The following is a 9988-nucleotide window of genomic DNA, read 5'->3' as shown; positions in this document are numbered from 1 at the left end:
TTTTATTCTTTTCATTTTTTTAATTTATATATATATATATATATATTATTTTTTTACACTTATTGTTATTGCTATTACATAGGGGGATAACAATCCCCCTATATAATAGCACAGGTACACTGACAGGTCCTCTTCAACGGGCGGACAGCAACTGGTTAAAGGAGAACTATGGGGTACACGTTTTTTTGCATTTTTAGTTTCTTTATGATACAGGAGTACATTTTGCAATGTACTCCTGCAATCAAAAATGCACCATAAGCTCACAATTCAGTGTAATAAACTGTGGAAGGGGCTAAGCTCTGTGCTGAGAGGTGATCCTGACAATCTTGTCTGGTTTATCCTCCCCTTTTGAGTGACAGCAGCTTGTAGGAGATGCTGCGCGTTCATGAGAACCTGTGCAGACACAGCACCTATCAAAGTTTATTCATATCAGGTCACAGATCTACGAACACTTGCACATCCATCCCGCAGTCTGTCTTTCGTTCCCCCCTACCCTCTCCTCTCCGCACTGCTGACTCCAAACAATACATATACCGCATCGGCACGAAGACCATCAGTTCAGCTCTGTCCTCTATTTTCTGGAGACAGCAGTGTGGAGGAGAGGGGGGAATGAAAGAAAACCTGCAGGATGGATGTGCAAGTGTTAACTCTGATAGGATGTACCCTGAGCATCTGCACAGGTTCTCATGAATGTGCAATGGGAGAGGAGGATCTTGACAATATTGTCAGGATAGCGTCTCAGCACAGAGCTTAGACCCTCCCACAGTATATTACATTGAATTTTAAGCTTATGGTGCATTTTTGATTACAGGAGTACATTGCAAAATGTATTCCGGTATCATAAGGAAACTAAATATGCAAGAAAAGGTGTACCCCATAGTACTCCTTTAAGCTGCTCACTAGTTAAAATTGAAAATGAAGCCTGTCTAAAACATACCTGAATCTTCATGGCAAGATCCCCAGGCATTATTTTAAAGAAACTTGGAGATCTAAATACATTGAAAATTACTTTGAAATGACATGTGGAAGCATATTTTAGATGTTAGCAACTGGGTTTACATATACTTTTAAGCTATCTACACTCTCTATGATAGAGTGAGGTGATGTGCAAAGCACAAAACCATGTGACAAGAAACTTTATTCCTACATAGAAGCCTATGAGAGGAACCGGCAGAATCCAGCTGCAATAGATTACATTAAACCCCTGTTAAGGTCATTTTTGTAACTTGCAAAATAATTGCAGATTTCTTGAATATAATTGGCAATGTAATAACTGATTTGTTTTTTTTCCGGCATTATTCTTTTAGACAAATAGCAAAGAGCTAACTCAAAGTGAAAATCACATGTCAAAATGGTTAGTAGATCCTAAAATAAAGGCAGCTAAAACAATTTGCAAACCAATTTTTCCTGTAAAAATGTACACTGTTCAAGGATAAGGAGAAATGAGTCTGCAAATCCTTTCTGAATTTGGGCTTGGCAAAACAAGCACACTTCTAAGCACCAGATGAAAGCCTAAAGTATATCTAAAGCCAATGGTTTTGTTTTTTTTTATTTTGGATAGAGCAGGGTAGGATTAAAATCTCTGTCAATTGTTTTCCATCTGTGTCTCATTGGGGAAATTTCCCTTCATTTCCTGTCCTGTAGAAGAGTATATCTTTCCAATACCAACGTATTGAGAAATTAAATATCTATATATATTATAAAGAGATATTTTCATGCAGTTGCGAGTGCAACATTGGAAATACATGAATCCTTTAAATAACATTCTTGAGCAGAATTCCTTAAAGCTATACTTGGTGTTATGGCACAGTACAATTTTTGTTAACAGTCTGAGCAACAGCATACACTGGCAGGATATATTTGGCTATGGAATTATTTTTTTCTTATACAATTAGCTTGGCTTACATACAGCAGCAGCAACACAATCATAACAATTTCCGTTTGAAAAAGGCTTTTTTACAGGTAGTTTCAGCAGCAATTAATGCTTTTGTTTTACCATTAGTTTGCTGAGGCTGTCCCTGTTCTCCCTAATACAAAACTGTCCTGCTGCTGGCCAGTCTCTATCAACCTCAGAATCTCTGAATTAAGAGACTGGCCAAAATGTAGAAAAAGGGAGTACAAACAGGAGTTGTTATACAAGAATTGAGAGACTGTAGATGACACAAATGTAACTGGCCAGCAGCAGAACATTTTTAAATAGTCTAGGCACAAATTTACCAGAGACAATGAGAATAGGCTGAGGCTATACTATAAGAATTAAGATACTCTAAAGGATGCAGCAGTGTAAACGTGGCCATCAGCAGGGCACTTTTAATGAAGGATAATATGCCTAACCGGGTAATGCCTAACTTTTATTTTATCTATGGGAAAGGCTGGGTGCTGTGAGTGTGAGTGAGTGAGTCATAAATGGTAACATGGTTTAAGTGCACACTGTTCTAGTTCTTCTTTTTTTATTTCAAACAATACAGAACAAAAGGCAGTTATGCTGCCAAACAATGCAGCAAACAAAAGGCAGCTCCAAGAATAGATGGTCAGTAAAAAGTAAATGCTGCACATTAACAGGTAAAAATTGCATACTGCACACCCCAAACTTTATAAAAGGCCCTAGCATTATAAATTTAAATTATGAAAACCCCAAATGAAATGAAAATCCCCAAATACCACCTCTGAGATATAAGTTGATTTTAATTAAAGCAAAGCCCATAAGCAAAAGAAAGCTCATAAGCAATATACCTTGATAATACATTAAAACACCAAATACTACCCCCTGAAACAAAAGCCCAACAAAAGCTGCAAAGGTGATGATTGCTCAAAGAGCTAGCAATCAGAATTAAACTGCAGTTTAATAACTGACCCTAATCTCTCTCTGTGAAGTCTGTCAGCTTTCCTTATGCTTTCCCTACAGCAGCTTCCAATACACTGACCCATATATAGTTAGGGGGATGGCCTATCCAAATTCCCCCTTATTGCACCTTCCAAGCATGCTGACCATTGTTCAGTATGGTGAAAGGCCATGCAGTGCATTATGGTTTAAAAAATTCTGCACAAACTTGAACGCAAAGGTAGTGAATCCAAACCTCATCCATATTGGTGACCGGGACAATTAGAGAGCGTGGACACAGAAAGAAGAAACACCTGACAGTAGTTCTAACCATCACCATTCACCAAAAAAGTTTTGCCTTTAGTTATACTTTAAGCTGTCACTGCTGGAAGTGTGCTGGTTACTGAGGCTCACCTTTGCATAGTAAGATTTACATGCTACAGCAAGCATGCATTGCAAGGAAAAACACAGTGAGGGGCATTGTTTTAAAATGGAGCAGACAGAATCTGGAGCAGCTGTACACAGATTATCACTTCAGTTTGTTCAGTTAAGCTTTGGAAATGAAAGAGAGGAGCTGATTAGTTGCCATGGACAATTACTTCAGATTCCGTCTGCTCCAGTTTTGATCAATTTCCCTCAGTGTTCCTGCATTGTGGCAGTTCTCAATGTTAGCAATCTATTAATGAAATAATTTATTCATTATTTTTAAATATTTTATTAAATATGGCTGATGATCTTTAGTTTAAACATGTAGGTTTTTAGAATTATACAGTCCTTATTTAAATAACAGCATCTGAAATTGTTCACTTGACCTTCATTTTAAATCTAATTCTGGATTAATTCTGTAAAACAGTGGGATGATCATAGACCTCAAGGTCTGGCGCCTTGATGTCCGGTATAAGGATCATCAATCACTGTCGGTGTAACAACAGGAGTCTACAGGGCATGCTACAAAGTAGTACATAACTGCAGCACTGCAAGGTCTTATATGATTATTTCAAGGTGTAGGCTTTGTGTATTAGTCCCAGGTGTAGGATCTGTGTATTACTTCCAGGTGTAGGTTCTGTGTCGTTTTTCCAGGTGTAGGCTCTGCATAGTATTTTTAAGTGTAGGCTCTGTGTATTATTTCCAGGTGTAGGCGCTATGTATTACTTCCAGGTGTAGGTTCTGTGTATTGTTTCCAGGATTAGGTTCTGTGTAGTATTCCCAGGTGTGCGCTCTGTGTCTTTTTTCCAGGTGTAGGCTCTGTGTAATATTTCTAAGTGTCGGTTCTGTGTATTGTTTCCAGGTGAAGGCTCTGTGTATTTTCTCCAGGTGTAGGCTCTGTGTCTTTTTTCCAGGTGTAGGCTCTGTGTATTATTTCCAGGTGTAGGCTCTGTTTATTAGTCCCAGGGGCAGACTCTGTGTATTTTCTCCAGGTGTATGCTCTATATATTACTTCCAGATATAGGCTCTGTGTATTACTTCCAGGTGTAGGCTCTGTGTATTACTTTCAGTTGTAAGCTCTGTGTATTATTTCCAGTTGTAGGCTCTAGGTATTACTTTCAGGTGTAGACTTTGTGTATTACGTCCAGGTGTAGGCTATGTGTATTATCTCCAGTTGTAGGCTCTGTGTATTACTTTCAGGTGTAGGCTTTGTGTATTATTTGCAGGTGTAGGTTCCATTTATTACTTCCAGTTGTAGGCTCTGTGTATTACTTTCAGGAGTAGGCTCTGGGTATTACTTTCAGGTGTAGGCTCTGTGCATTATCTCCAGGTATAGGCTCTGTGTATCACTTTAAGGAGTAGGCTTTGTATATTACTTCCAGGGGTAGGCTCTGTGTGTTACTTCCAGGTGTAGGCTCTGTGTATTACTTTCACATGTAGGCTCTGTATATCATTTAGGGGTGTAGGTTCTGTGTATAATTTCTAGGTGTATAGTACTGTGTGGCATGTCTAAAGGTGCACACACACCTTACAATTATCTGCAGATTTTCTGTGGTCAGATGGAAAAGGTGCAACAGATTGGCCCAGGTGGAGATTACTCCATCCACACAGTTAAGTGTAGATGGAGGAATCGGTTGCACCTTTTCCATCTGACCACAGAAAATCTGCAGATAATTGTAAGGTGTATGGCCAGCTTAAAAGGGTAAATCTATTACAGGGACAGAAATTATTTATGGCCAATTCCTTTACTGAAAACAACTGATTTGTAGCTATTACAGAGGTTTATTTGAAAATTCCACATATACAGTATGTGTGCTCACTTCCAGAACTGAACACCAGTCATGAAGAGCTATAATTTCCACACCATTCTGAGATGTCTCTAGTTACCCAATGATTCTGAAATAAGTGAAGTTTAGTTTCACTAAGGGCATTGTATGATATTAGATGCTAAGATTTTCTCAAGGCGAGATGAACCATTTTTAGTTCTGACAATATAGTTAGACGTTACTGGATTTTCAGCCTTGTTTTATTTGTGTTTTCCCTGTCCCTATCACAGCCTCATCAATCACTTTTCTTAAGTACTTTTCGATATTGTTCGACAACCAAGAAAAAGTTTTAAGAGAATACTTTAGAAATTTACATGTAATGTACTGACAGCATAAATAAAAAAAACAATAAAGTGCGTGGCACCATCAGCCAAAAAATACTATTTCGCTTTCCTCTGTTGCATGCTGCTGACATCCCAGGGGTTACGGACATACCACGTAGAGGAAGCACATCCACAACTCTCAGCAGAGAGTTGAGAAACATGGTGCTATATAGCAGAGGAGTATAGCTTCATAAGTCACAGAGCTGGGACATGGGGTCCCTATGAGAAATATTGATGTATTTGTCATGTATGCCCTAGTTCGTTTACATGGAAATTTGTGACAAGTTCTCTTTTAGCTAGCTGTATAAAATGAGAGTTGTAGAATAAAAGTTTGAATTTAATTGGTGGCTCTGGGGAAAAAAAAGACAATATTTATGTGAAAAAAAATGTTCAGAGTGCTTGAATATACAGTATTTGTTGAGCGTATTACATGCTCCACAAGACTGGGCCACAAATAACATTATTTAGTCTCATTGTTCAGCTTCCCACTAGAGGTTGCAGCTGGCAGCCTCTTTTACAAAGAAAAATCATCTTACACATTAGTTAAAAACAAAATGAAGATGAAGATGTGGACATGGTGTTAAAAGCACGCCTGTGTTGTTGCTGTTAGTGGAAAATCACAGCATCTAATCCATAGGCTGACCTTAATCAGCTAACCATAGGTAGTAATATAAATCATTCTGCCTGTCACAAATGCGTGGAGAATAGCAATCCTCTCCGAAAATAAAACGGCACAAAACATTTTAAGAGTTGAACGCGCTCCCGGTGATTAATTGCAGGCAATTTGAGCCATTACATTTGCCTGAAATGAAAATAATGTCATTACATCAAGATAGGGCTATTTGAGACTTGAAAAACAGTTGGAGATTATACACATTCTACAGCCTGGCCCATTAATATACCACAGTTGGTACATTTTTCAGTACATACACTGAACTGTAATGGGCTTCAGAAACACAAGTATAAAATATGATATCGTATCAGTTCATATATACCATAGCTCAGGGCTCAAAATTTCAAGTCCTGAGCTACTAGCCAGGCCTTAAGAGTTACTCGCCACCAGTTGCCCCACCTGACCCCTACCGTGCCCCGCCCTTAACTTGGGGCCTGAAAGCGAGCTGCCGGGTGTACGAGGAGGCGTGGCCAGGGCCGAGGGAGAAGCGGCCCGGCCGTCGGAGGCTGCGGTGCCGCTCCAAGAAGCGGGTGGAGGAAACAGACAGCGATCGGCGCTGCCGAAGCGGCGGAAGTCCTCCCCCCTGGATTTCCGCTCGCCCCCACGCAATTTTCACTCGCCAATTGCGAGCGGGCGAGTGGAAATTTTGAGCCCTGCCATAGCTGATCATGTCACAATTGTTAGAGGTATGTATTTGTCCTCTGCCCATCACTCTTCAGCTCCCCTGACTTTGTTTTTGAGTTCATGTGTATGGAGCAGAAACACAGACAAGTGGACAAATTGTACAAGGCCATAGGTTAGTGCTTATTATTGTTCAATAGAAAAACAGTCCATGAAAGAAAGTAAGACGTCAGGCTTTAATTAAATACTAAGCCGTGACATAGACAGAACTCTCTATTGACACTTGGGCTTCTCTCGTGCCATATTTATTTAAAGGAGATACTAGAACAGGGGTAGGCAAATTCTGGCTCTCCAGCTGTGGTGCAGCTTCAAATCACATAATTAATTGCAGGACTCTGGCAGCCACAGGCATGACTCCCAGATAAATGCATGATGGTATTTGTAGTCTCACCACAGCTGTAGGGCAGACATTTGCCCACCCTTGTGCTAGAGTAACATCGGGTACATGCAGTCAGGTGCAGATTTACATCTTAGGAGGCTATATGCACAGAATACTGGGCCAATAATCCCCACCCATGAAGAAGTCACACCTCAAACTACCCCACCACCACCCCCTGTTCCGGAGGGCTTGGCAGCGAAAGGGTTAAAGTGTATTTCCACTTTTGCAGTCAAATTGTTTCTAATGATTAACAATTTTGCAGTCAAATTTGAGAAAACCTCTCTATATGTTTGTTATGTGTATCTATTCACACAACATACCAAAAATAATTTTAATTTAAAACAAATATTTCTTACCTTTTAGTTTTGTTGCAGCAGGCAACATGGCTGATTTCGGTTCTTCTATCAGCACCTACACAGTGATCCGTCCTCATAGAAAGACTTAAGACTGAAATTGAGAATGTTTCTCTCATTCATTTCATTAACATACAATGGAGAAGCCCCTCACCCCTCTCAGCCCCTCCTAATATTATAAAAGAGAAGCAAGTAAAACATGTTACCTCTAAGAATCCAAGAAACCCTAACCCAAGTAAAAGCAATTCAAACTGCAAGAAGCATTTTTTAAATATTTTTTAAGCTTATGGTATGTGAATTGGAGCATGTAACAAATATAAAATGGATGTTATACCAATTTGGCTGCAAGAATGTATATAGTTTAAGAAAATACCTGCAATAAATAAATAAGCAAACAAATAAATATGGAAGAAAGAAAGAAAAAAGAAAGAAAGAGAAAGAAAGAAAGAAAGAAAGAAAGAAAGAAAGAAAGAAAGAAAGAAAGAAAGAAAGAAAGAAAGAAAGAAAGAGGAAAAATGGATTTGCTTCCCAAAGAGGGACAATTGTGAGCTATGGCTTTTCTGTTAACTGCAATGTAAAACATCTGAATAGCATATGCCAGGGCCCAAACATCCCTTACAACATCAGTTGAAAAAGCTGGATAATTTTCTTTACATCGGCAGTTGAACTGCATGTACTCTTCTCTGAAAAATACAAACCGTGCTGGAGTATTTATACCAGCAAGGAAATATTTAACCATCAACACATGAAAGCCTTGAACTATTCAACCAATATTCCAAGATGTCGTCAGCTCTTCCAGAAGTACATCTACAACAAGATGTTCAGAAACACTTGAGATGATATGTTGCTGTGGCAACATGTGACAGTTCAAATTACTATGTGACAAACATAGTTAAAGGTCTTCTTGTAAAAGTTTTCACCTGTGCTAATAGTGGTGCTGAATCTTTGTACACCGTACAATGCAAATGAACTATTTATTGTTTACAATACAGATTTATGTTTGCGTTGTATAGCTGTGCTATTTTTATGCCTAATTGCCTATTCGTGCATATATCATGTGCAGTGAAATTTGTTTCAGATCCTCAGTATTGATCTGAACATCCTAAATTTGTTTTGTTTGTATCAAAACCTGTACAGTTCAATAGTGATGCAATAACTATACACAAAGTTGAGACATCTACATATCCCTGCACACCCAGCCCACTTAATTGGAAAGTGGTTCTGTTGCTGTTATCTCTTGCTTTGTCCCAAACTTTTAAATTAAGGAGTCTATTTAATCAATCAAATGCAAATCTCTGTGAGCGTTCCTTCAATGCCAATAGAGGCAAAAACACATGTTCTTATTATATTTACTTTTCAGGTCAAATGTAGCTTTTGGAAAATACCACATCATTATGGCCAATAGATGGAGCTGAGGTACATAGGAAATAAATACTTCTTTCCCATGCTCCTCAGCTCCATCTATTGGCCATACTGCAGTATTTTCTGAATGTTACATGCGGCCAGAAAAGAAAAGTATCTTCATTTTTGCCTCTATTCATACTAAACAAATGTTCACAGAGATTTGCGGGGCGAATTGCTCTGTGAATTGTTTCTATATAGACCCCTAAACAGGAAGTACTAATTAAAACTGCCACAGCTGGGCTCTTTTTGAAATACTCAACACACTGTAAATGCAATATGTATTAATGTGTTATAGTTTATTAGACCTAATTACTTAATTAGCATGGCGTCGTTATAGCTGAACTGCAGCTTGCTGCTGTAATGCATTATTCATTAATGCTGGATAAAGGACTAAAATGACATATTATTAGATAAACTTACATCACAGCAGGTTAGGCACACTTGGTTTTGCATTTTAGATTCTGAGTTGCAGCAGTTTAATGTGTAAAGTACACCATCGTGTGTAATTTATCATTCCAAATGGTCATGACCTATATACTGAATGTCCTATATATCGCCTTGAATACAGAAATGTCATGATTTGATGTATAGTTTTTTTTGTATGAAAGTCACAAGCAGTAATGTGGGGACAATCATTCATTTCCAGCCGCCTGTGAACATGGATTAATTAATCATAACATCTGTACAATGTAACAGTAATAAAAAGGACTAAAGCTGATCCTGGCCACAGCAGCAGATGGTAGTGGGAACATGTTCAAGTCTGTTGTTGTTTGACTATTCCCAATGACAGTAACATTCTTTCATTCCTTGGAGCAAAGCAGCAGTACATCCTTTATGGCAACGTAAAACATTTGTATAAAACGTACTTATGATTATAAAAGAAACAAATAGGGATGAGCGAATATGCCTGGGTTTGGTTATCTAACAGTTACATGAAACTTACTAGACCTTTGTGAACTTTGTGGCGAACCCTAATAAAGTCTATGGCAGGAGGAGGGGGACAATTCTTGTCATTCAATTAAGGTCATTTGTAGGGCTAATAAGCAAGCTATTACCAAGCACAAGGCACGGGAAGCCAGGCACTGCCATGGGGGGGGGGGGG

General features: G+C 38.8%; 1 long non-coding RNA gene across 1 annotated transcript in view; it reads right to left on the bottom strand.

The window, feature by feature from the left end:
* Nucleotides 1-196: 196 nt before the first annotated feature.
* LOC108796405 overlaps nt 197-9988 on the bottom strand; it is a 23063-nt gene continuing 13271 nt past the window's right edge. The window contains exon 3 of the long non-coding RNA XR_001941797.1: nt 197-410. This is a non-coding gene — a long non-coding RNA (uncharacterized LOC108796405). The remainder of the gene's footprint in view (nt 411-9988) is intronic.

Source organism: Nanorana parkeri, unplaced genomic scaffold (assembly GCF_000935625.1).
Source record: "Nanorana parkeri isolate BGI_ZX_2015 unplaced genomic scaffold, ASM93562v1 scaffold1108, whole genome shotgun sequence".
NCBI classification, from domain to species: domain Eukaryota; kingdom Metazoa; phylum Chordata; class Amphibia; order Anura; family Dicroglossidae; genus Nanorana; species Nanorana parkeri.
This window is presented reverse-complemented; position numbering and strand designations above follow the sequence as displayed.